A 26,312-nucleotide genomic window follows, 5' to 3' on the forward strand; every position below is an offset into this window, starting at 1 on the left:
AGCCGGCATCACAGAGGATGTGATTAGCATCAGCATTACTAATCAATGTTCCCTTTCACCATTAATTGGGGAAAGATTATTCACCAGAGAGATCAAGCAAGCCCCACTTCTTCCCATCTCAGCCCACACTAAAAGATAAAATCTCATGGGACCTCATGTAAAAGGTTTCCACAAACTCAAAGAAAGGGGAAAATGGAGCAGTGTATCAGTGCTGATTTGACAATGCCTCAGCCCCTCCACCTTCTAAGGCAGGCTATAAAAGAGGTCCCATAGACTTCAAAAGTCCCTTTATTTCTTTCGGTTCATTTTTTTTAAAATCTCATTTACTCCTTTAAATTCAGTTTCTTGGGCCCAAAGAAATCTGGTGTTTTATTGTGGAAACATCTAAATTTGTTAAGCCCCAAACTGATTTTAAGTGTGACACTGCTGGATTTGTTGTTTTTTAAAGTTTTTCCTTTTACAGACTAATTCGGCTACCCCTCTGAAGTTATTGTTGGATCCTGTCAGTCAGTGTCCACCAGAATTAACTCGTGAAAAGAGAAATTCACATAACCCTCTTATTATAAGCATTACAAACCCAGTATGAAAAATATAGTGTACATTTCTAATATGAGTATGATAGCGTCTGTGGAGCCATCAGACTAAGCTTTAAATTGATGTATTCTCAGTGTTAATGCTGTACGATATGAGGATTATGTGAAAATAAGATTACTGCTTTAATAATTACTTTTATTGGTTTTTCAAAAGAGTATACTGGCCATGAAGATGAATGCAGCAATGGATCAATCTTAGCCCTCTGTTTTATACTGACCCTTTCTGACACCCTGGCTTCAGCAACATTGGAAACTGACATTATTAGTTGTTTGGTTCTATCAAACTGGAAATTATACCTTATTAAAATGTAGTTGCCATGGAAACAACATAGATCTGTGATTTTGTTTGCGGGCGGTATAGAAAACCTCAGCACCAATCTACACGTCAGAACACATCATTTTAAAATGCCTTTTGATGCTCTGATGCTTTTAAAATGGGAAAAATGTCTATAGGAAATGTAATTTTCAGTATTTTATCTTAATTCACTGGAAGACCTTGTTTTGAAAAGAAATCCAGGAGATATGGCATGTTCCCTCTAATCTTTTCCATCCATGTGTGGATTTTCTCCATCCATGTGCAGAATAAATTTTAGGTGCATTGAGGCATGGGAAAAATGTGCACCACCAGTGGAAACAAAACCTAGCTGGGAGCCCACTGCTAATTAGCTGGGTGTGAGGGCACCCAGGAGAAATTCACCCACATAAGCACACAGCCTACAGGGAACACTGGCATGGAGAAATAAAATCAAGGTTGCTGCATGTAGAAGTGACAGACTCTGAAAATACTCTTCTTTAACTTAAGTGACACTTTTCTTTTGAAGTGGGTTTCCTCTTATTAATTTATTTTGAACATGTAGCTTCCAGTTTGAAAGTACCTTGTGAGGTATTTAAAAGGCCATTCGTTATATCTGCAGTGAACATCTCACTTTAATGTATATATTGTAACCTGTCCTGTGTAAACCGGGAACTTCTACTAGCCCCTTTTTTGCATATAGGCAAAAGCCACAGGAGAGGGGTAAGAGACTTGCCCAATGTCACACAAGAAATCTGTAGCAGCTCAGGAACTAGAACCTGGTTTCCCTGCCTATCATATGAGCCCCCTTTTCCCAGCCACTGGACAATACTTCCAATTTAAAAAACACTTATCTGTTTTTTGTTTTCCTGCTCTTTCCCTGTCATTTGGGTTACAAACATTTATTTACTTATATTTTTCTACAATAATTACAGACACAAAAAGAAAAGATTTAGCTTGACATTATTTTGACATTATGTTGAAATAACTGCTTGTAGAGTAGATGCGGTGTTCCAAAATAACACTGCTGTGTAGACATACCCTATGGCTTTATCCTCTGCTTTACCACTGACCTGTCCTTGGGAAATTCACTTTGCTTTGGGGTGCATCAGTGGGCCCTTCCGTGAAATTGAGATAATCTTTCTTACCCTCCCTTGTGAAACACTTTGAAATCTGTGCTGAAAACATCATGTAAGGGCTACAAGGGCCAGTTAGGTGAAAACATACCACCAAGGAACTGAATAATACTATTAAACGAAATAAGAAAGAGCAGCGAGGCTCATGTTCCACTGTGATTGGTGTGATAACTACCTCATCCAAGCCTCTTCCCTGGAGCTCTCCATGGTGGGCTTTTGAGACTGGGGACATCTGGAGCAGAGCAGATGCTAAGCCATTTTCCATGACACAATCCCCTGCTCAGCTCTCTGGAAACCTGAGCTAGAGTTTATGCTGAATGTTACACACCCTCCCTCATGAGCAGCAGTGACAGAATAGTAGCAGTGGGGGAGCGCAGGCATGGACTTCAATCCCAGCCTTTCCTTTGGCTTTGCAATTGCATGTTAACAGTACACTGGTTCAGTGCTGCAGTAAATGTAGGCTTCAGCACCAGTACAAAGCATTGCATTAATTGTCTGCTTTGGTTTAGAACATAGAATATTCTTTATGTGGAGTTGCTTCTTTTCCCTTAAGATTAAAATTATCGGCAATATCAGATGTGCCCAAAGCAACAAACAAAACCAGCAGCTGCTGCAAAGTCAGTGCAAGGCAGGAACAGTACAGTAAGAATAATTCCAAGTGCCCTAGAGGTTCTTGTGCAGTAAAATCAGCCCATAGCTATCTACCAGTAGGGGATCTGAAAGAGCTCAGCCAGGGGAAGAGACACTAATAGCAGCCAGTTGTACGCTAAGGCTGGTGGAGGCAATTAGGAAGGCTCAATTCAACAATGCAGCTAAGAAATTCAAAGTAATGAGATTAACCCTTTCATTGCAACTTGGAAGTAGGTGGCTGGAAAACCTACTGCTATCCAGATATCTCTGTGTTAGCATGAAAAAGGGTCTAGTAGCACTTAATGCCTATGCCCTGTGCTAATATGGAAATCTTCTATTTAAATAGGTTTGGTGGGCACATCCATATTTGGTAGCATCAGCACCGTTACAGGTAAATATAGTGTCCTTAATAGAGATAATGATACTGACCTCCTTTGTATTGCACTTTGATATGCACTGTTGGAGTTAGGTGTTGATATTAATATAGGGTGCATCTACACAGCACAGTTATTTCAAAATAACTGATGTTATTTTAAAATAATGCGAGCATCTATACAGCAATTCCGTTATTTTGAAATAAATTCAAAATAGGTGTGGCTTATTCCGACTTCTGTAGACCTCATCCCACAAGGAATAACGCCTATTCCAAAATAGTGATAGAAATGTAGCCGTGTTAGTCTGGTGTAGCTGAAACAAAAAACAGGACTATGTAGCACTTCAAAGACTAACAGGATGGTTTATTAGGTGATGAGCTTTCGTGGGCCAGACCCACTTCCTTAGATCAAATAGTGGCAGAAATTTGTCACAACCATATATACCAAAAGATACTATTTAAAAAATGAACACATATGAAAAGGACAAATCAAATTTCAGAACAGAAGAGGGATGGGGAGGGAGGTAAATGTCTGTGAGCTAATGATATTAGAGGTGATAATTGGGGAAGCTATCTTTGTAATGGGTAAGATAATTAGAGTCTTTATTCAAACTTTATTCAAACAAAATAGCTATTTTGAAATAGCTGTTCCTGAGACCCATTCAAACTAATTACTCCCCAGTGCTTCCTGGGGCTCTAAATCAAAGTAGCACATCCACATTAGGGGAGCCTGCCTCAGACTAATTTTGAGGCTTCCCTGTAGTGTAGATGTGCTTATTTTGAAATAAGCTATTTTGGAGTATTTCTTCCAGAATAGCTTATTTTGAAATAAGTGTATAGTGTAGACCTACCCATAAAGATTGCCTTAAGAGGCAAAATTGTCACTTGAAGTGACTTATGTTGCATTTAGCATCTACCAGATCTGACATCTATGAGCAACAATAGGCATTTTGTTTATTATTCCATGTGAGCGTTTCATTATCCAATGTCCAAGTCAATTACATACAGATAGCAGATTTAACAGGTAGCAGGTTGGTATTCGGCATAATGGATGGTCCGAATAGGAGAGGCAGATCCCACAGAGAACGGGTAGATGATATAATTGATTGGTATGGAGCTAGTCTACAGAAACTAAGCCACTCTGCACTGGACAGGGAAAGATGGAAGGAAATAGTGAGGGAAGCATCAGACACCAATGGGCATTGAGCCCATGGTGGTTGTTGATGATGATGATGAGGAGGAGGAGGAGGTTTAAAACCAACAAAAGGATCCTGCTGTGAGGGCAGAGGAGTGGACTTGATGACCTCTTGAGGTCCCTTCCAGTTGTAGTATTCTGTGATTCTATGATTCTGTGATTTCATCATGCAGCACACAGTTAACCTGTGGAACTCCTTGCCAGAGGATGTTGTAAAGATCAGGTCTTTAACAGGGGGTTCAAAAAAGAATGATATAAAGTCACGGAAGTTAGGTCCATCAATACTTATTATCCAGGATGCACAGGAATGGTGTCCCTAGTCTCTGTTTGTCAGAAGCTGGAAATGGATGACAGGAGAGGGATGACTTGGTGATTACCTGTTCTGTTCACTCCCTCTGGGGCATCTGGCATTGGCCACTGTCAGAAGACAGGATACTGGGCTAGATGGACTTTGGTCTGACCAAGTATTGCGGTTCTTATGTTCTACCTATCAATATATATATATAATTTCTTTCCCACCCACTGGATAAACTAGTCTAAATATTTATTGAAATTGGGATGAGACAGGGATGTCTGGTCCTTCTTTCCCATTTCAGGAGTTTTTGAATGCTGCCCTGCAATATTGCTAACATAAAATAATTAATTGAAGTCAATGGGAGATTTTCTTGTAGAAGGATATTGAAATGGACCCCAAGTGAGTTCAATCAATACCTCCCTTTTTGTCCTGACTCAGCATTGCTGGCTAGCATGTCAGGATGGGTTGCAAAGTCAAGGTTTTAACCATTCCCTGCCCTTACCACTTGCTCCCTGCCCAGATGAATGGAGCAGGGAGCAGCTCCCCATGATGACTAATTGTGACCTGCACAGTGCTCCTCAGGTCGGTAGCTCTTTATTCCTTTCTGTGAGCATATATAGCAGGTCACAATTTGTTGCTAAGAGAGCAATGAATAGGGTAGTTCATAGCCATGTGTTATTTTCACTGATGGTTAATGAAGATAGATAACTTGTTAATTATGTCACTGCTGAATGTGCACAAGATGGAAGAGAAACCAACTAACTGTGATAGCTCTGTAGAACTAAAAAAAGAAAGAGCACAACAAATTCTTTAGTTACTAATGAGAGCATATATAGCTCAATACACAGAAACAGCAAGTCGGTGAAATACAAAATCACCATTTATCATTATGTTCAGAGTAGCACTTTAACTTAAACTACCCTTTAAATATTTAAGGACATTGAAAAATAATCCTTTTTGGCATTTAAGACATTTTTAAAGGGAAAAATTAATTGTGTGTCACTTTTGAAGAGGAAGGAGGACAAAGTCTATTATCCTTAAAGGTGGCAGTTCTATCTCAAACATGTTGTTCTCAAGATTGTATTTCCTTCCGGTCTATGCTACCTTTAAAGTTCTTGCACTGTTTTTATTAATACAGGTTGAATCTCTCTGGTCCAGGACTCTTGAGAGTCCCCGGACCAGAAAGTCCTGGCTCGGGGCAATAGAGTCTTGGCACCCCAGGACAGCCTAAGGGCTGCATAATGCCGCCGGTGGCCTTGGGGCTGGCCATGGAACTCCAGTGGACCAGGGAAGAAGAGTCCCTGTGGCTCATGGCTGGCCATGGAGCCCTGGCAGTCTTGGGGCAGCAAAGCCCCAGCAACTCTGGAGCAGTGGAGCTCCAGGACAGCAGAGCCCCAGTGACTCCAGAGCAGTGGATCCTCAGTGCCCCGGGCAGTGGTGTCCAGCAGCCTTGGGACAGTGGAGCCCCAGCAACCTCAGAACTAGCTGAGGAGCTGGGAGCCCAGTGGCCCAGGCGCAGGGAAGCCTGGCAGAGGGACCAATCTCCCCAGTCCAGCAAACTCCTTCCTTTGGGTCTGGTCAGGTCCTGAGGGTGCTGGACCAGGGATTCCAACCTGTACAATATTAGTTAATATGCATTAAGTGCATTAAAGTGAAAATAGACCCATTAAAATGTATGAGTTACATGTTGATCAGATACACTGAGGTTTACTAATTTTCTTCCATCCTGAGCTAAAATATCTCTTGCTGAATCAAATAGAACTTATGCAGGAAATATAGACTGATCTTCCAAAGGTGTTATGAAAGAATGGCTTTCAGTGTCCAACTAGCCTGTTGCCAGCTATATATCCTCCTCCATTTAGTGCCAGTCCATCAACTTTCACTAGAAAAATATGGGCAAATCCCAATGTCCCCTTCCTTCTGGATGTGGCTACCAGTTAAGCATGTTTGCAGCTGTTCAGCACTCACTTAGAGCTTTATCTGCCACATCTTTAATCTGTCTCACTCACTCACAGTGAGCTGGTTTTATGATTAGTTCTTTCCCTTCCTTACTCTGATGAAAGGGTGAGGAATAATTTCAGTCAGTCTCTCTCTCAACAAGTGTTTATGATACTTTCCAGATTCCATTACTCTCACATGCTCAGTGTTCCTTTTAGTCTCCTCTCCTTGAAAACATTTACACTGTCTGACATAGTCTACCTGGCAGTATGGGAAGGCTGGATGTGGCTCCATCTATGGAATGTTAATATTTTTCCTGTAGCTGACCAGATTAGAGGCAGGATTACAACACTTCCACCCTCAGTAATCTTTATATTTCACCTTAGTACTAAATGCAAAATCATTACATGAGTCTTTAGGATCCTCCATGGAGGTTGGACATTCATCTTCCAGATCCATTAGGACCCTTATCTCCCAGATTTGGTGTCTGTTTCTGAGCCCCTTCATTATATATTTAAAATATCCAATTTTTATTTGTCTTGCTTTTGAGTGGTTATTATATTCTTCTATCTGACTGTTTATCCACACTACCCGGAACAGCCTCCGTCTCGCTGCATTTTCCTCTCTTTAAGTCTTTCTTAATATCCACTTCATCTTAGGCTTTGACTCTTACGAGTCTCAGTCATACCTTTTTCCCTAAGCTTTCCAGTCCACTCTGTCACTAGACCTTTATGTACTTCATCTCTGCTCAAATAAAGGCCCATTCCCACTCAATAGATCTCTATATGGGTGTCTCTTGCTAGAAAGGGTGGTAATGATGGTGGTGGTAGTAAGACTACTTTGAAACACTGATACAATCTTCCTCCCAAATCCGAAAACATGGGCTATAGAGGGCTCCTATAGAGCTACATTGCCTGGCATGAGGACAGCAAAGACCTTGATTTGGCATGGAGTCATGGAACCTCCAACTGGGTACACGCAGCCTCACCTTACTTCCATTTTGGAAAATCCATGAGATTTGGAAGCTTCATTAAGGAACAAGAACAAAGCTTGTCTAGCCAACAGAAGTGTAAGGGGAAAAATTGTGTAGAGAGTTCATAGAGATTTCATTCCTTTTGACCTCATCCCAGGTTGATTCCCCAGGACAAGAAGCAATTGTGCCTTTGTATATTTAGCTATACAAAGCAGTGTGATAGCAACATATCTTGGATGTTATTTGTTGAATGTATCATTACTCCCCTGGGAAGATAATGCTAAATAAAACATAAGTGCATAACAAATTATGCAGTGCAGGAAGGGCAACATTGCAACAGGTATGTGCACACAATAGTTTTGGAATAAATTCTGTTTATCTCTGGTTCTCTAAAAGCAAATGAAATCAGAAGTTATTTAAACATCTCTGCTTGTTTTAAAGCTTTATAACAAATATTGCTGTTCTATGAAGAATGACCTAAAACCACTCTTTTTTCCATGACATGGGGGAAAAAAATCATCGAAACAGTGGAAAGAGATCATATTCCAACCTATGACAGGATGCTTTAAATGCTTTTGACATTCTAGATGCAGTGAAGCTTAAAGAATCACATTAGGTGAAATATGGTAATTAGTTAATACCTTTTGTAGTGTATGGTTGAACTCATAAATATAATTGGGAAATGTGTTCTGAGCATGGGGGATTTTGAGGGGAGGTCATAAGGGCTCTGCAGAATGACATTCTGGCTTTTCACCCTATCTACTATACAGTACTTTGATCAGATGAAAGCCTTAACAGTTATTTGGATGTAAATTTTGCTGTCCATTGCTCATTTCTTAATGCATGTTATAGAAATTACAAGAAGATGCTTCAGGGTGGCATGAAAGCAATTTAACGAAGCAGGCAGAATTCTGTATCTATTGAAGATGGTGGCAGAACTCCGTTGTCTACAAAGGTTGAAGGAACAATGTAAAAATAAACAGGCACTTCTTTGGGGGTTAATTTCAAAGCCCACTTCAGTATTTTTTGAGACTTGTGATTCTAAGTTCACCCACAGAACCTAGAACATAATCTAAATCTAAGGGTCTAAATATTGGACATGCACATCACTGGCATTTTGGCATGCAGGTTTTCTCAGCAATTTTTGTGGACTCAAAACTGTCTAAGGTCTAAAACCATAACTGATTGCAGCAGTTTGAACACTGCATCTGTATCATTGGCACAATCCACAACATCAGAGTCTATCTCACTATTTTGCATGCAGTTAAACAGCAGACCTGTTGTAATTTTTCTTTTTGTGAGATCTCCAATGTTTATTAAAACACAGAAACTGCAGTAAGTGTTTCTCAGTGAGTGGGCCTATTGCATAAGTGAGACTCAAATAGTCAATTTAAAATAGACAGCAAGGGTGGCCAAACTCACTTCTAGGGACAGGTTGCCAAAAGCCTCTGTTCCAACTGTTATATGTTGGAGGCAAAATGAAGGCAATACATTTCTTCAAACGGGAATAACCAGAGACATATTTGAGAAAGATATTTGAGCATAGAGAAACTGAACATTAGCTCTTTGAGCACAGCTAATGTGTATTGTGTCAATTTTATTTTTTTCTGAACCTACCCAACCTATTTGTTTGAATTGTTTTATTGTATCTTTGTAATTACATATTATTTCTGCTTCTGCACTGTTAATTGCTTCACATTATCTTCAGTAGTGGTCTAGTCATTAAAATATTTAGAATATAGAAATACATTTAGCTATCTTGCTGGGAGCACATGACAGACTCTGGGATCTTCACTGCCTGCCTTTTGGTTTCTGAGTGGTCTTTCTGGTGTTGTTTTGACCTTGAGTAACTTGGAAGGTGCCTAAATGAAAGACTGTTTCTCTTGCCATGATATAATGACACACTGGGGAGGTGGGAGGGCAAAGATCTGCATTCACATTGAAGTCCCCATGAGTACCTGAAGCTAATGATCTGATTAGCAGATCAAATTTGGTGATGACTTCGGGTCATGCGCGCTTGAGGAATATTGCACATATACTGAGAAAACTGCAGTGTTTGCAAGCTTGAATCCTAAAGAATAAAAGATTATTTTTCCTATAAGAACACCCCAAATATTGTCCTTCAGGACAAACTGCCAATCTGTTTACCCATGCTCTCAGGGTGGCATGGTGTTTGCAAAAAGGTGTGTGTTGGTTGGGTTTTGATTATATCTGGGTTGGAGCTTAGAGCAGCTGAAGTTTCACCTTTTATCCTTCTTTGTGGATGAATAAATAGAGCTGTGTGGGAAAGTTTTCTCATCTGTGGAAAATAACCAGTCTTTTGAAAGTTTTTCCCAACCCGAATAGAAATGGTCTAGTTATTCAGACATATTTTGATTTCAACCATTTAAAAAGTATTTTACTATAATTAGCTTAAATTTAGAATTGAATTTTGAATTATGAAACCAACATTTTCCATCTTGAAAATTATGTCTTTTTAAAAATTCCAATAGTGCTTTGCGTACAGAAATTCATCCAAACCAACCCTCTCATGAACAGTCTTGGGTTCTATAAATCAACATTTTTCAAGAGGAAACTGTTTCATCAATAATTTCCTAACAAGCTCTATAAATAATGGCTCAGATCCTGGACTGCCACTGAGCTGAGCTCAGTATCCAAAAACATATAATGAAACTGAGCTGAACTCAGTGCAGGCTATACAGACACCTTTTCCTTGCCGCTGATTCTGGAGGGTCAAGGAACTACAGTGGCCCTACTAGAGCAAGCCTCCAACAGTCCTATTGCTTATGCTGTCTGCAACATGCCTATGGAACCATGTAGCAGCACAAAATACCTGGCATGATTGTGCTCTGACCATGCCTCCTCTATCCCCTAGCTATGCCCCTATAATTCTTTGTGCCAAGAACTGAGAGAGGCAGCACAGGACACCCAGCGGAGGTATTCCCAGGAAAGGGAAGATCCACTCACCTTGCTGTCTGTTAGGCCTGCAGCACTGGTCATCAGGGCCCACGGGAGAGCCCAGACCTGTGGCCAGTAATTTGAAATAAACAAAAAAATAAATGCAGTTTGTTATGAAATGTATAAATTCATGAGTAAAGCCTAAACTGAATCGCAGTCTCTCCTGCAGAGATTTGTCAGACTAGTTTCAACAAGCCTAGGCCTCACGCATGTGTCACTTAAGGTGATGTTTTCATTCAGGGAAACTGGCTACCAGTACAAATCTAGTTTAACTGTGCTCCAGCTTTGGGATTTATATTCTCAAAGCTCTCTAGAAACATTCCTTCATTCTTCATTCCCACAATTGCCTAGTGAGTAGGTAAATAATATTATACCTGCAGATGAGACTGAAACACCGATGTCTGCGACTTGCCCAGCAAGTGCCATACAGCAAGTCATTGACAAAAACTGGATAAGAACTAGGTCATTTGTTAGACATCTCAGTTGTAGTGCATGACACAAGACAGTAGTGTATGACACAAGAGTCATACATGGAATTTTGCTATAACAGTTTTGCTATAACATTTCCTTGGGGAAGTGCACATGAAATCCCTTATTAATGAAATAATACATTACTCAACTGCCATAAAACGAATGTCCTCTAAATTGAGGCATTAGAAGTAAATATTGTAGAATCCTATCATTGTTTGGTAGGGCAGAACTACTATATTTTCTTTTCAAAAGCTGTCGTTCCCCCATAGAAACAATTTTGTAGATTTACAGGAAGAAATATATGTTGAGGAATCAATTTACTCACAGCCATCAGTCAGGGCCTGTCTGGCATATTCCCTCCTGGGAACTCCCTGGCTTCCAGAGGGAGTGAGCAGATGGCACCTTCTCCATTACTGGTAACTAAGTTCCCTGATATGGATGGAGGAAGGGAATGGCCCAACCTTCTCCTGCCTTCAACCATTTGGAGATGTCTTGTGCCTTAGGACTGCTAGGAAGTGGATTGTGAACTTGAATGCTGAGACTGGCTGTGCTTGGTCTTTGCATAAGGCATCCAAGTGAGGAGGCTGGCTCATTGTAACCCACCAGACCTGCACAAAAGTGAAGCACAGTTCATAGATTCTGAGGAAAGGAGAGACCAGTAGATCATCTAGTCTCACTCTGACATTTAGTCGGAGTAGCTTGTGAAGAAAGGATCCAAACTTTGGTAGTTTATATCAGAGGTGCCAACTTCCCCTTTAACTGATGGGTGCTTGACTCTCTACCCCTCCCACGCTTCCCCAGGCTTTACTCTCATTCCACCAAGACCCCAACCTGCTCCTTCCCCAAAGACCTGTCCCCATCCTGCCTCTTCTCCATCTTCTCCCCCAAGTATGCCCCATACCCCTCCCTCCCAGAGCTCCCTGGATGCTACAAATCAGCTGTTTGCAGTGTTCTGGAATCACTGGGAGGGTAGAGGAGAAGTTGGTAAGTGCAGCCACCAGTGTGCAGGGGAGAGGGAAGAAGGGAGGGGGGAACTTGGCTTCTGGTGGGTGCTCAGCACCCACTTATTTTCTCCATAGGTTCTCCAGCCCTGGAACACCCACCGAATAATTGTGGCTATGGTTTACATTGGCTGTGAGAAAAACAAGCTCTGTCTGAACATGCTGGACTCCTTCTCTGGTGTTTTCTACAAACCTACTTTAACTGGAAGTGGAATTTCATGCTCTGTTTACTTTTGAGAAAAAGGCAATTACATATTTTTAATTAATGGTGCTCAATCATTATATCTGGGTCAGCTTCAGAATACACAAATGCATTGCTACACATATGTGTGTTAAATGAAAATGAAAAATTGAGAAGCCAATCTCCCACATAGACTTACAGGCTCTAAAGCTATGAGTAACCATTGTAATCACATAGATTAGATTAGTATTTGAGGGGTAGCCATGTTAGTCTGAATCTGCAAAAGCAACGAGGAGTCCTGTGGCACCTTGTAGACTAACAGATTTATTGGAGCATAAACTTTCGTGGGCAAAGACCTACTTTGTCAGATACATGTAGTGGAAATTCCAGAGGCAGGTATAAATATACAGGCATAAGAAAAGAGTAACACTCAAGAGTAAGGCTAGAGATAACGAGGTCAATTCAGTTTGAGGCCCACTTCTAGCAGCTGATCTGGATGTGTGGATACCAGGAGAGGAGAAGCTGCTTTTGTAGTTGGCTAGCTATCCACAGTCTTTGTTTAATCCTAAACTGATGGTATCACATTTGCAGATGAACTATAGCTCAGTAGTTTCTCTTTGAAGTCTGTTCTTGATGTTTTTCTGTTGCAGGATGGCTACCTTTCAATCTGCTACTGTGTGTCCAGGGAGATTGAAGTGTTCTCCTACAGGTTTTTGTATATTACCATTCCTGATATCTGCTTTGTGTCCATTTATTCTTTTACGTAGGGACTGTCCAGTTTGGCCGATGTATATAGCAGAGGGGCATTGCTGGCATATACACCATCTCTATGAACCTGACTGAGGGAAATTCCTTCCTGACCCTATGATGATCACTTAGCTAGACCCTGACCATATGGTCAAGATTCACCAGGTAGCTCCCTAGGAAAAAATTCTCTGCAATTCAGAGTCCTTTCCATCTAGTGTCTCATTGCCAGCTGCTGGGGATATTTACTAATAGCAGTTACAGAAGGTGACATGCCTTGTAGGAAGTTTTATCATGCCATCCCTTCCATAAATGTATCAAGCTTCAGTCTTAAGCCAGATAGGTTGTTTGTCCCACTGCTCCCCTTGGAAGGTTGTTCAAGAACTTCACTCTACGTCATCTAATTTCAAGCCTAAACTTGTTGGTGGCCGGGTCTATCCACTTGTTCTAATGTTAGCACTGGTGCTTAATTTAAAAAACTCCTCTCCTTCTTTGATATTTATGCATCTGATGCATTTATTGAGAGCAAGCGCATCTCCCCTCAGCCTTCATGTGGTTAGGCTAAACAAGCCAAGCTCTTCGACTGTCCTCTCATAAGTTTTTCTATTCCAAGGATTGGTCCCAAGACTGATTCTTGAGGAACTGCGTTATAACCACCCTGATGCCTGACAGGCTGGCTTTTAGTAAGACCCACTGTGCTTTCCCCTTTAGTGTTCCTTATCCACTTTTCAGTTCTCATATTAACACCCATCTGCTCCAATATAATAATAATTTCCCATGTGAAACTGTATCAAATGCTTTAGTGAAATCCAGATAGATTAGATCTACTGCATTCCTTTGTCTTGAAAATCAGTTATTTTCTCAAAGAAAAAGATCAGATTGATCTGTTATGACTTAGCTTTTGTAAAGCTATGTTATATTGTGTACCAGTTACCATTTATCTCTATGGGTATGCCTACACTTGCCCACTAGTTTGGACTAGGGAGGCAAATGAAGCATACTGAAGTTGCTAATGAAGTGCGGGATTTAAATATCCCACGCTTGATTAGCATATTCGTGGCCGGTCACCATTTTAAAATGCCGGTCGCCCGATATAACTTGATGCGTGTAGACGCGGTAGTCCGATCCAAAACCCTTCCTTTGAATTAACTGTTAATCCTCATATTTAAATCCTCTGCTTCATTAGCAACTTTGGTATGCTTCATTTGCCTCCCTAGTCTGAACTAGGGAGCAAGTGTAGACATACCCTATGATCTTATCTACAGATCCTTTCAAAATATTCCCAAGAGCTTGCATACAATTGAGGTCAAAATAACTGGCCTCTAGTTTCTTAGAACATTTTTCCCCTTTCTCAAAAATCACATTTACTAAGAATAGCAGCAATTCTCCAAAAGGTACAACCCACAAGTTTAAGGGTTCATTAAAAATCCTTTCAATCAGTCTTACAATTTCAATACTCTGAAGGCAGCCTATGAAGAAACACATACAGGCAGTCCCCGGGTTACGTACAAGATAGGGACTGTAGGTTGTTCTTAAGTTGAATCTGTATGTAAGTCGGAACTGGCGTCCAGATTCAGCCGCTGCTGAAACTGACCGCCAGTTCTGACTTACATACAGATTCAACTTAAGAACCCTAAGCGTCCCCAAGTCAGCTGCTGCTGAAACTGATCAGCAGCTGATTCCAGGAAGCCTGGGGCAGAGCAACTCTGCCTCGGGCTTCCTGTAGTCATCGCTGGTCAGTTTCAGCAGCGGCTGACTTGGGGACACCTGGGGCAGAGCAGCTGGGGTGCTGCTGGGTTGCTCCAGTAGCACCGCTCCTCGCTCCTTGGCGCTACTGGACCAACCCAGCAGCACCCCAGCTGCTCTGCCCCAGGCGTCCTGATTCAGCCACTGCTGAAACTGACCAGCAGCGGCTGAATCAGGACCTGGGGCAGAGCAGCTGGGGTGCTGCCGGGTTGGTCCAGTAGTGCCCAGAGCGGCGCTGCAGGACCAATCGGCAGCGCCCCAGCTGCTCTACCCCAGGGTCCACAACAAAAGCCTGGTCTGCTGGGGGGGGGGCGGCACACTAGCTGCGCCCCCCCCCCCCCAGCAGACCAGGGACACGGGGAGCAGAGCCGCAGCGGCAGCGGGGTGCCACGCCTCTGAGGCTTTGCTCTGGCAAAGTCTCAGAGGCGAGGGACCCCGCCGCGGCTGCGGCTTCAGTCCCGGTGCCCCTGGTCTGCTGAGGACCGTCTCCAGCAGACCAGGGGCACCGGGAGCAGCTTACGAATGGGGCTTTCTCGCCCCGGAGCTCGCAGGCAGCAATCCGCCACCTCGACCTCCGGGGCGAGATAGCCCCGTTCGTAAGTGCAGATTCGACGTAAGTCGGATCCGCGTAAGTCGGGGACTGCCTGTATTAAAATTAGATATCAGTTGACTGAACTCTTTTTTATACGCCAAAAACCCACTTAATAAACAAACATTTTTAAAAGAAGAAATGTAGGAAAAAGCTTGCAAATATAGTCTGAAAAGCAAAAATTTTGAAAGGAGTTGGTTTTGGACTGTTTACCGCTGGGCTATGTAGTATGTGTGTCCAGTAATTAGTTACTACATATTTGGCTCAAAGTTATTAATGTGGATATCTAGAGCTAAATAAAGTCCTGGTATTAGCTGGTGCAATGCCACCGTCTTAAAAAGAATTCTTCCCATTTATGATAGAAACTATTTTGACATTCAGGGATTGATTCTTAGTTAGATAGGCCACTTGAAACCTTGCTGGATGTATAAAGAGTTCTTTAAATGGGCATATAATGCATCAATATCCATTTATGGCAGTGTAACAAGGCCATATTATAAATGAGAATCAGGTCTTTAAACTTGATGTTACCGGAGGTTCATAAATGAGACCAACATTCAACTGCAATTTTATTGGTACATATTTACATTAATAAATATGAATTTTAATTTTAATCTGTACCCTGAATATAAGGCTCTCCAGGAATCTCAGTTATATTAGCTTGAAGTATTTCTCTGTATCATTTCACTTTTTATAAAGAATGGGTGTTGAGTGCACGCATGTCACATCTATAATACTGAGTGTCATAAAAGTAGGTAAATTTGGAGAACAGGGTTGGGTGATTTGAATAAGAATTTTTTCAGATTCGATGAGCCCTAATAGACTTAATCATATAATAAATATATGTCCACATTAGTGTCATGGGGTATGCCCCTGGAATAGGATGCGCCCTCCCCCCCACCCATATGGTCCCGTTGTCCGTTCTATCAGGGTAAATACTGCACTCACAGTTCTAGTACCAAGTCCAGACCCCTTTATCTGGGAATATATGGTACTAGCAGTCCCAGTACAAAGTCCAGTCCCCTCTATCAGGGAATATGCAGCCTACCTCCAGGAAAGGCCTCTCCCGGCCGGGGATGATTGCCCCGGGTGCGGAAAGAGGTGGTAGGGGGACCCGGGCCCTCCCTCTCCACTAGGTCACAGCCCAGGGCTCTGTTGGCAGAGACTCTTTCTCCTGCCTGCTCGGTGGGGACTCCAGCCGATACACACCGAGCTGTGATAACAATCCCTTGCACTGGGCTGCTTCCACCGCCCCAGCACCCCTATGGTCTCTCCGCCTCTGTGGCGGTCCTGGCCGGGGCGTAGGCGGTCCAGTCCCTCAGGTGGGGTTGGCTGCTGGCTGCGCTCCCCGAGGCTGATGTGGACCCTCGCTCTGGCCTCAGCTGCTGCAGGAACACCGGGGCTGCGGCCTGGGCCCTTTTACGCTCCAGCTGCCTCCCATCCTGCCGGGCTCCCTCTGCCTTTATATGCTGGCTCTGCTGGGAGCATGCCCCTCAGGGCTGGAGAGGCAGGGGTCTTTCAGCCAGCTGGGCCTGGGGTACTCCCAGCCCTTCAGTGCAGGGCCGTTCGCCCTGTCACAATTAGTTTTCTGTACTTATTTATTTCCAGAGTATATTTAGGAGCAATACCTTTAGCTTGAGGCTAATAGAACCCAGGCAAACTTATGTATTGAAATACAGATATTAAGGCAGATAAACATTCCAAAGGTATGTTAGGTATATTGCTTTCCAATATTTTCCCAACACAGTCAGATCCCATAACAGGGTTACTGTTCCCTATCACCTTCTCAGTGCTGACCAATGATATAATTGAGAGAAACAGGGTGAAGTTAGGAAAGGGAAAGTGGAGATAGAATATTATGAAAAAAATCCCAATAGTGGATGACATTCACCCCTCTGTAGAAGGTCTACACAATGCTTCATCATCAATGATGTCCCACCTAAGCTTGATTTTGAAAATGTATATGAGATTGAAGGCAGGGGTCTACTATGCTATGGATTAGTTTCATTAGAGAAGTGATGGAATCTCTATTTCTTGAGATATTTAAAACTAGACCAGGAGAGGACAAATACCAGCCTTTGGGCCAGATCTGGTCCACCAGGGTTAGCCTCTGGTGGGCCCCCACATCTCCTCAGATACAGGGGATTGTAGCTCCCATTGGTTGTGGATCGCTGTACCTGAAAGAGGCACAGGTAAATACAGTGGCAGTGGCCCACTAAGGGCTAACCATGGTGAACTGCCACCGTTTTATTGCCCACCCCTGAACTAGACAGTACAAAGCCATATAAAACACTTTAGGGAACAATGCTGCTTTGGCAAATGGTTATATCAGATTACCCTGAGGTTTGTATTCATCTCTAAATTCTATTACAATAATTAAAATAAAGCCAGGAGACAAACGAGATAGTTATTATTCATTGAACTGTTACACCCAGGGTTTTGCTCACTATAGAGATTTTTAAAAGCAAATTTATTTAAGAAATGAACATTGTACATGCAATTATAAACTCTAAATGCATTCAGGTGCATACATAAAATTCAATACCTTTCAGGGTCCCTTTCAGCCCTACATTTCAATGATGCTGTAAAATGAGTGAAAACACCAGAAGCATTTGAGAAGAGAAAATAGTATAAGTACAATTATACACCACACTGCAAAGGGACCAGCTGGGGCAAGCAAGCAATCTCATTTAACAATATAAATGTATCACCCCATAAATCACCACCACAAACAATATTTCACAGCTTGCAGCTGTATGGACTTGTTGCAGTGCAATTAGAGTGATTCTGGCAGAAGCAAAGAGTTCAGTTTTTACTAGATGTTGCCATAAACTGGGGACACGCAAAGCTAAAGTAATCTAGCTGGAAAACAGCACAGGGACTTTATTGTTGTCCTTTATTTTTTATTGTGCTTTAGACGTAGGTGCAAGCTGTTATCACAAAGAAAAAGCAGAGATGTTTCTCAAGCCCTACAGAAATTGGAGCAAGGGACACCTGACAAGAACACTTTCAGGTTAAACTGATGATTTGCTAAATAACATAAGTTAGAAAGAGTGACTAGATTAGAAACAGTGGCCAAATTGTGGCCTCAGTATTACTGGTATGAAGTAATTCTGTTGATTTCAGTGGGGGTATTTACAGAGTCTCATTGGTATGAAGACCAATAGATTTCTGATAAACATGGCTAAGAAAAAAAAATGGGCAGCCCCTTTTTAGGTAAAACATAATTCTGTTCTTTTAGACGGCATTTTCAAAGCCAAAGGCATTTAAGTGCATTGTTCCACTTGAAACTAATGGAAATTACGTATCTAAATCATATCTATATCTTTTAAATTCTCAGCTTAAATATTATGAGTCAAGTTGCAGTTGCTACAGAAATAACCATGTAAACCTCATACAATGTCCTCCAAATTCTTCTGTTAGAATGGTTTATTTCCTTCCAGCAAAAGAAGCAGGGCTGGGTTTCAGACCTGCAGGATCCCTTAAGATCTGCCTTGAGGTATCTCCTGAAGGCCCATGGTCATTTGTGCAGCTCTAGGGTCTTCTGCTCCCCAGCTAAGATCCATTAGAGTCGCATAGCAAGGGCTTCTTGATCTATGCAGGAGTCCAAACAAGGATAAATACTAAGCACAAGTGGGGTGTTCATTAAAAAGTAGCATGCTTCTCCTTCCCCCATCACCCTCCTCACAGACAGGACAAGTTTCACATAGAGAGGGCCTCTGAACACAGATTTGTGGGAACTATTGGATTCTGTGTTAACTGTAAAGTAACAAATAACATGGGGCACGTTTTTCAACTCCTAGCCCAGATGTTTTGAATATTTGATTCTTTATTAAAATACCTATTTTAAATATTATATCTACAAACAAAGGAGAATGAGGCACATCAGGGTTTTGTTTGGGCTGCTGCTTTACCTTCTGTTTAACAGCACTTAATTTACACATAAGATTTACTTTTAATTCGATATGGTGTTCCAGTCGAGGCCTCATGAGAACTGATTAAATAGAAGCTCTGTCATACAGAAAATGAACCTAATCACAAAGCTTTGGTTGGAGCTTCAGTGCAAATAGCTATGCATAATTGATAAGGAAACGGAGTTTTGCAGTGCAACCTTCCTTCCCCTGCAATATTATTATAAATGGTATGGGTTACCTTATTAAAAGTCCAACTCTCTGGTATAGTTTTTTAGAGGTAAAATCAGATTAAGACCAGTAGTTCTTGGTGAGAATAATTGGAGAATTTGAATTACTGGAATTAGATTATACTTCTAGGCTATGTGTACACTGCAATGCTATTTCAGGTTACCAGAGTATTTTGAAATATAACAGGTTCACTATTCTGATGTCCTTGTAAATCTCATTCCATGAGTAGTAAGGGATGTTTCGGAATAGCAGGTTATTTTGAAATTTGGTGCTGTGTAGACAGCGCCAATGTACAAAATAAGCTATTTTGAAATAAGATCAAAATAAGATATGCAATTTGTGTAGCTGAATTTGCATATCTTATTTTGACCTATGGTGCAGTGTAGACATCGCCCTAGTGTCCCAACCTCTGATCAACTTCAAACACCTACCATTTTGTTTCTTTCCTTCTTTCCCAAAATGTGGTATTTCTTCCCCCATGTCACCCTGCCGAAAGGTAATATTTATATCTACACCACAAGAGATTTAAGGTCTGATGACTTGCAGACCTAAAGGCCAGACAGGGAACATTAGGTCATTGCAAATAGGAGACTCCCAGTTTCCCTTCAGTATGCCCATCACTTGCTTCTAATCCCAGAAAGCCACAAGACAACAGCCTCTGAAATTCTGATATATTTGTTTACAGATCTTTAAATCAGCACCATGTATGTTTAAGGATCTTGATGGTGTTTGCAAGTCCCATTGGCTCTTTCGCCTAGTGCTAGATAAGAATGCTTAGTCTCCCTGTTTCCACAATCATATCTGACGTCAGCACGTAATCACACTATTGCATTGGTAAATCCTAGCATAAGAATCAGCAGGATAGCCATGTTGTCTATAGGGTTATGTCTACACTACAAAGAAAAGTCAGAAAAAGATACGCAAATTGCGAACTGCATTTTGCCTTTCCTTTTCTGCTTTTTTACCAAAAGAGGCTTTTCTGACATTTGGCCCATCTACACAGGGCCAAATGTTGGGAAAAAACCCTCTTTCAGAGCATCCCTTCTTCCTTGTGAAATGAGCTTTACAGGGATGCCGACAAAACAAATCTGCTTTTCTGACATTTTTTTCAGAAAAGTGAACATGTTCCTTGGACACGGCAGAGCTTTTCTTGGATACCAGAGGTATCCCGGAAAAGCTCTGTAGTCTAGACGTACTCTATCTGCAAAAACAGTGAAATGTCCTGTGGCATCTTACAGACTAACAGATTTATTTGCATGCATCTAACAAAGTGAATGTATGTCCATGAAATTGTATGCCCAAATAAAGGTTGTTATGTCAAAATAATGCTGCTGTGTCAATGTCCCCTCGTTGTTCTAAAATAAGAGATACTTGACTGCTGAAATCTTCTTGGCTAGACTTTCCCCCTTTTAAATACACGTTTTAAAATGAACACACAATCTTATGTTTATTATCTTGCTATTCAATCCCTTTCTCTCCCCTTTAAAAAATAATTGTCTTTTCATTTGTTCGCCTGTTAAGAGCGTAGAATTTATTATATTTTTATTATAGTGTTCTGTGTAATTTTTTTATTTTTTGAATCACTTTGGCAAGGATTGGGCTCTATAAAAATAAAATTGCTCAAAATACTGAACCACTGTGCATTACAGCATTTAGCAACAGACACTGCAGCATCTGATGGCATTGTGGATACTTCTGGGGAAGTTAAAAAAATTGACTAAGTAGCTTTTTGGTGGGGGTATGATTCTCACTTCACTAAGCCTGGCCACTGAAGACTACAAATCCCATTTATATATTGCAGAGACAATTTCTGTTGGGTTCTGTTCTCTTATGTGATATGTTCTCAGACAGTAATAGAAGAAGTATTGTCAATTTTTAACTGCTACTGATGATAATACTGCATTTATGGGTCCACAAATTTCATTAACTGATTTCTGGCTGCAAAATCCTCTAAGGAATCTCATCACAGCTCCACATGCTATACCTCATATGGTATTTTTTGCATACGTATGTAGTGTAGAGATGAAAGTGGAGAAGAAACTGTATTATTCAGTTCAGATGAATGCAAAGGAATATGCTTGTCATACAACCATTTATATTACCCCTTTTGAGCTCCAAATTAATTATAACCTATATTTCAATAAAACGTCAGCATAATAGCAGCATAGTAAATGGAGTACCTATTACAAGGTTTTTCCTCTTTAAAGAATCTTCATCACGAGGAACCTGGAAGGTTCACCTAAATAAAAGAATGACATTATTTGATATCTTTTGGAATCCTTTACCCATTAAGAAACCTTGTTTTGCCCAGATATATCACATGCTGTGGTATGTGTTGAGGGTGTGATGGCTCGCCCCCTATATAACTTATATCCTGCAGCCCCAGCCTTCCTTACCACATAAGGAACATGTTAGGGCTATAAAGGCATCTACAGTCTCAGAGTAGCAGAAGCTCAGCAGGTAATCTGAGACATGGCAGGGAGGATTCCTTGTCATTTGTTCTCCTGTGGAGCTACTCAATGTTCTGTCTGAATAAATTATCTAAGAATATGCTGCACAAATGGGGATCATTCTTCCGTTGTTTTACCGTCTTTCTCTAGAACTCTCTCCTTCCTGCTGAGAAAATAAGTCCTGTCTCTTTTAAATTTGGCCTTAAAAACCATTCTTTTTCCCACCAGCTAAAATCTAACTCTCTCTGTAGAGCACTTTGAGATACCATGTGTGAAGGATGCTGCATCAGACACATACATGTGTATTTGCATTGTATCTGATGTGTGTGATACAGCTTTCTTATTTCTGGTGAAAAATATTACCAGACCTTAGCTTACTGCCAACAGCTAGTGTTTTATAAGGTGACCTTCTCCCTGATCTTCATAGGAAGTGCTAGACATTGATTTTATTATGATTCATTTTATTGTGAAAGAGGCCTTGCAGAAAAAAATGAGTAGAATGTGTGGGAAAGAAGGAAGAAAAGAATATGATCCCCAGAGCTCACTTGATGACTTGCCACCACAGTGGTTTGGAAATGCCTTTCCAAAATCCTGTCCTTTTGAAAATAAAGCATGTGCCACATTTCCTAGGCTGCAAACCTAATGACAAATCCTTACTCAAGGTTTGGAGTTAAATACAAGGACAAATAACAGTTTGGAAAATTCTAGTTGCCTCCATGCCAATAATCATGTTGTCCAATATTTTGCCCTGGAAACAGCTTCTATGTGGATTTTGTGCTTGGACTGAGATTTTCAAGACAACTTTGCAAAGCTGTAGAATGCACTTTAATATAAAATTATAAGATTGTATTTTTCCTTTTCAGGCAAAACTTTCATAGATGAAGCAAATTCCAAACTCCTGTTCCTATTGTATAAGATATTTTCTTTCTTTTTCTATCAGCAATGTGGTAATTCAGCAACTACATTGTGATAAGAAAACATAGGGATGACTGGGAACCCAAACAATTAAGATCCGAGGGTGAGATACTCTTCCATGCTTCAGCCTCTTTACATTAGGTTAGATGAGGGTTGTCTAAATGTCTGCATGGCAAGTTTTGCCCACTTAGGGCCTGATTGCCGTATTTGGGGTTGGGAAGGAATTTCTCCTGGGTCTGATTGGCAGAGACCATAAGAAGATAGGAATGGCTGTACTGGGTCAGAAAAAAGGTCCATCTAACCCAGTATCCTGTCTTCTGACAGTGGCCAGTGCCAGGTATCTCACATAGGAATAAAAGAACAGTTAATCAAGTGATCCATTCTCTGTCATTCATTTCCAGCTTTTGGCAAACAGAGGCTAGGGATACCATCACTGTCCATCCTGGCTAAAAGTCATTGATGGATCTGTCCTCCATTAATTTATCTAGCCCTTTTCTGAATGTTTTTATATTGTTCGGCCTTCACAGTATCGTCGGTCAGAGAGCTTCCCGGGTTGACTGTGTGTTGTGTGAAGAAAAACCTTCTTTTATTTGTTTTAAATCTGCTGCCTATTAACTTAATTTGGTGACCCGTAGTTCTTTTGTTATGAGAAGGCATAAATAGCCCTTCCTTATGTACTTTCTCTATACCAGTGACTCTTGGAGGGGGTTTAAGGCTGGGGCTAGAGGTGCAAGAGGAAGCTGCAAAGGGTGGTGCTTGCAGGCAGGAGCAACGCCCTAAGACGTCTGCCCTCCTGTCTCCCTCCACACAGACGGGGCTGTGGGACTGTGCTGGCTGCTTGTGGGAAAACTGACAGTGGGGGACCAGGGCACACCTATTACAAAAGACTGGGAGACTCCCCAGGATCAACCAGTTGATCATGATTAACCAGTTGGTGGCACAAGTTATGATTTTATAGGCCTCAGTTATATCCCCTCTTTGTTGTCTCTTTTCCAAGCTGAAAAGTCCCACCCTTATTAATCTCTCCTCATAGAGAAGACATTCTATATCCCTAATCATTTTAGTTGCCCTTTTCTGAATCTTTTCTAATTCCAATGTATCTTTTTTTGAGATGGAGAAACTAGGGTTGCCAGGTGTCCGGTATTCACCAGGACAGTCTGGTATTTTCGTCTCCTGTCTGGTAAAAAAAAATTCAGAGAATACCGGACACCTAAAATGTCCAGTATTTTCTGAATTTTCCCTGGGCCAGGAGTTGAAAATGCTGGGCACCAGGCAACCCTACAAACACTCAGTGCCCGACCTCCCTCCTCTGGCTCCCAACACTCCCAGCGCCTCAACCGCAGCCCCCATGCTTTCCTGGTTCCCCAAGACCTAGGAGAGGCAATGCTTAGTGCTCAACTGCTCCCCTGTTCCTATACTTGCACTCACTTTTAAAGGGGACATGCTGTTTTAATGCTGTTTTATTTAAATTTCATTTTTTTGGCTTAAGAAGTCCTTGAGTCCTTGGAGTCTTTTTTCTTTGGTCTCCCCCTTCTTCCCCCCCCCCCCCCAACAGAATTATTTCCTGTTTTTTGGGGGGGGATGGGGGTCGGTATTTTTGCTTCAACCATCTGGCAATCCTAGGGGAAACCCTGGGAGTTTTCTATCTTCTCTTGCAGTGTGGAGTATAGGCCACTTGTGGCTTTGAACAAGAGTAAATGATGGATTCTCTGTAACCTTAAAGTCTTTAAATCATGATTTGAGGACTTCAAAAGCTTCAGAGGGGTAGTTGAGTAAGTCTGTACAGAATAAACTTACAAAACAACGAATAGTCTGGTAGCACTTTAAAAATTAACAAAACGTGTAGATGGTATCATGAGCTTTCCTGAGTACAGCCCACTTCTTCAGATGACCGGAGTGTTGGAGTAACTCAGCCAGAGGTTATGAACCTATTGCAGGAGTGGGTGGGTGAGGTTCTGTGGCCTGCACTGTGCAGGAGGTCAGAGGTCACCTTTTCTTGATAATGCTACAAAGATACCACCTTTTTAGTCTTGTGGTACCTATTCTTTCTATTTTATTCAAAGCTTTTAATAACATTTATCCAAGATAATTGCTGAGTACAACATAGCTGAGTACAACTGATCTCCTATCCACTGCTAAATTAGGGATAAGGAAACAAATTCCAATACAATCAGGAGAATGGCACAAATCTCAAACCAAAAGTAACCCAAAGAAAAACTTTTATGAAGCTCAAAAACTTCAGTTAACTTTTTATTCTTTTTATTCTTTTATTCTTTTAAAATGATTATTCTTTCTCACTCATCTAGGTGTTCATGGTTCATTTACACCTCTCTTGGCTTGGACTGGAAATAAAATTTTCAAAATGTCCCAAGGAAGGCTGTTTTATTTCAAGTCTGACTAGTAATAGGAATTAGCGTATAGCTTACACTGCTTACATTGCCACTCTGATACCTCTCAGAGAAAGCTGCTTTTAGAATATCATTACAGAGCTTAACTCTAATATTTCATTGTGAAGAGCATGGAAAAGACTCCCGTGTCTGCTGTAACACTACTGGGCACCCTCACAATGCATTGCAGGATCAGGGCCTTGGTTAGCTAGCTAAAAATCTGCTCTAAACAGAGGCCCAGTCCAGGGAGCTACAGAACCTGTAAGTATGTTTACACTGCACTAAAGCACCTGCAGCTGACCCATCTCAGCTGATTCATCCTAGAAAGGCTATGAAATTGCAGTGTGTAGCTGTCTGGGCTCCACATGGAGACTGGGATCTAAGACCTTCTCTCTGGGTCCCAAAGCCCAAGCTCCCGCCAAAGTCCAGATACCTACACTGCAAATGTATAATCCTGGAACCCAAACCCCATGAGCCTCAGTCAATTGACACAGGCCAGTCATGTGTGTTTTACTGCAGTATAAAAACCCCTCCTTGACCCCCAGTCTACTTCACTGAGAGTTAAGTTTGCTCAGGACCATCCAATAGATGCTGACCTCTGTTCAGAATGAAACTCTGGGTTTCCACCCCAATTTTGCCAATGGAGGAGATTCAGAAAAGTTTTGGTTAAGCTAAGTTGCGCTAAGTTTCTAAAAGTTTAGAGATTCACCCACCATCATTACTGATGTTAATTATGAGTAATATGCCCACAGGGCCAAATCCTTTATCATTCAAACCTCCCATTAAAATGAGTTTTGACTAAGTAATTGACTTCAGAATTTAGACCTTGCAATCTATGCTACAGAGAGATTTGTGGTCATTGCCCTTACAGCATATTTTAAGTACAGCAAAGGATTCTCGGGATAACTCTGAAAGAGATGTCAGTTACATTTAAACACATTTGCTATAACAATCTGGATAGCCTTCTAAAACACATTTTCAGCATTACCATTTTAATATTTAAAGACTTTCAAATATTACTCCACATTCTGTGTCCATGGGGCTTTGGCAGACTGAAAAACCATCTTTAGTATTAAGCCCTTTTTCTGTTCATTCATTTCTTTTAGTGAGACAGTGGCAATTTAAATTGGTACTTAAGAAACTAAAAGTTAACCTTCACATAAGCACAGTCTTGGCTTTGATGTAATCAGTATTTTTGTTCCCTAAACTATTCCTGTTTCCAGACATCTGATTTTCATTTGCTATAAGCTTCCTTATGAAATGATCTTGACTGTGTGAATGTAAAAATACCTATTTGTCTGCT

At 41.3% G+C, this 26,312-nt stretch overlaps 1 long non-coding RNA gene across 2 annotated transcripts in view; it reads right to left on the bottom strand.

Annotated features, from left to right (window-relative positions):
• The window catches only part of LOC142827021 (uncharacterized), a 49,440-nt gene extending 27,863 nt beyond the window's left edge, over positions 1 to 21,577 (bottom strand). The window contains exon 1 of one of the 2 annotated variants that reach the window (XR_012901361.1): positions 21,438 to 21,577. This is a non-coding gene — a long non-coding RNA (uncharacterized LOC142827021). Of the gene's footprint in view, positions 1 to 10,392; positions 10,592 to 21,437 lie in introns of those variants that run through there. The other variant, XR_012901363.1, reaches the window with a different exon arrangement.
• Between the last annotated feature and the right edge of the window lie 4,735 nt (positions 21,578 to 26,312).

This window comes from Pelodiscus sinensis, chromosome 2 (genome assembly GCF_049634645.1).
Source record: "Pelodiscus sinensis isolate JC-2024 chromosome 2, ASM4963464v1, whole genome shotgun sequence".
Classification (NCBI taxonomy): domain Eukaryota; kingdom Metazoa; phylum Chordata; order Testudines; family Trionychidae; genus Pelodiscus; species Pelodiscus sinensis.